The sequence below is a fragment of the Sinocyclocheilus grahami genome, unplaced genomic scaffold (genome assembly GCF_001515645.1).
Source record: "Sinocyclocheilus grahami isolate Dianchi unplaced genomic scaffold, SAMN03320097.WGS_v1.1 scaffold4804.1, whole genome shotgun sequence".
Classification (NCBI taxonomy): Eukaryota; Metazoa; Chordata; class Actinopteri; order Cypriniformes; family Cyprinidae; genus Sinocyclocheilus; species Sinocyclocheilus grahami.
In genome coordinates, this window is record NW_015509670.1 from 11,297 (window position 1) to 13,149 (window position 1,853).

A 1,853-nucleotide genomic window follows, 5' to 3' on the forward strand; every position below is an offset into this window, starting at 1 on the left:
TTATATTTTTATTAAATATTTATTTGTGGAAAATACTTTGTCATCTAAAGTATAAGTATGTTTTATTTTACAAATTATTTTTTTAATCCATTTTCAAATGATTTCAAATTTCTTAAATATTAATTAAAATAAATACAATTATATCGGCTTTATATGGGCCATCGGCCACCCTGCTTTCCAACATATCGGCATCGGCTGTCAAAAAACCAATATCGGTCAACCACTACAGCTGTTTTTAACAAAATCAATAAGACAGTTATAGCCTACTTGAGTTGTAACCCAAATAAATAAGGTGTTTTCCCTATTTAAAACTAATTATTTTTTTAATGAAAACACAGCAACAATAAAGACAAACTCACTTATATTAAAGATCTGCCATCATAGTGTCAGTCGTCTCGCATCACTCTTGTCACGTGGCACGCCCCCCCCCCATTATTACGGAGAAATGGACCGTGCCAAAGTTACGCCAAGCGCTCTCAAACGCCGGCATCCTCGCTCCTCCCCGCCTGAACAAGGCAGAGCTACAAGCCCTCTACGCTTCGCTCCAGGCGGGGGCGCCACTTCCAATCTCCACTCCTCTGTCCAAAGCTAAGGACAAAACAAACCGGGGCCGCAGTGCTCCTTATTCACGGCCCGATCCAACTACCACGCCACCAAGGACGAACCTCCGACTACCCGGCCCGCAGCAGAAGGCCTTCGGCAAGCCTGGGCCGCGCACCTGATCTAGCGGCAAACATCTCCCGATCCTCTGACCGTCGGCCAGCAGACCCTCCAGGCGACGCACTGGCGCGCGTCTCCACAAGCCACCGAGATAGCGTGAGCACGCCTCCGCTAGCGGCGCAACCCCATCCCCAGTCTCTGTTTCACCCCACCCTTAACCCTCTCCCCTACCCATGCCCCCAGCCCCACCATCCAGCTCTAGCGCGAGGCTTCCTCAGCTAGCAGCAAAAGCTCCGACGCCCACAATCTCATCTCTCCTTCATTATGTTTTTCCCACCCTCGAGACCAACCAAAGCGTGAGGCCACCTCCGGTAATAGCGCAGGTTCCAGCGCCCGCTATTCCCTCCCTCTTTCCTGTTCTTTCTTCCGATCTCGCCCCCCGAGCTGTTCCAAGCGTGAGCCCTCCACAAGCCACCGAGATAGCGTGAGCTTGCCTCCGCAGGCGGTTCCGGCGGCTACTTTTCCCCCCCCCATCCCCCAGGCCCGCTCATCCTACTGTCTGTCCACAGCCACACCCCTACCTATGCCACCAAACGCCCTTGCCCTGGACCCTCCCCCTGTATCCAGTAACATCCGGAACCAAATCCTCGCAGGTGCGGACGTAGATCTTTTTTCCCTTCTGTCTCCTATTTCGCCTTCGTCCACCGACCGCCAAATTGACTGCGGCAAATTTTCTGTCACCTTAAAAAACACATCAAATATTCAATCTCGTATTCTATCATTTTCCGAATTCGCCATCACTTTCAATCGTTACGCTGAAGTCATCTGTTCCGTTTTTCCTCACAGGAGACGTGAGCTCGGCGACTATCTTACTATTGTCGCCGATCTCGCGCTATCACACGGGGGCTCCCATTTCTACACATACCACAAGTTATTCTCAGCAAAATGTGCTATTCGAGTGGCCCAATGGAACCAGTGTCCTTACTGGGGGGCTTTGGACACTGAACCTCCCCTCCCAAAGCCTCATCTGCTCCAATCTTCAGTCCGCTCTCGCCGAACTCGAAACGGTCGATCTTTTAATTAAGAAAGAAACCAACGAAAATTTTATGATTGGCCCCTTTTCAGCCCCCCCCTTTAACATTTTCCGTGTTAGTCTCATAGGCATAGCTACCAGAAAATTCTCTGGTAAAAAA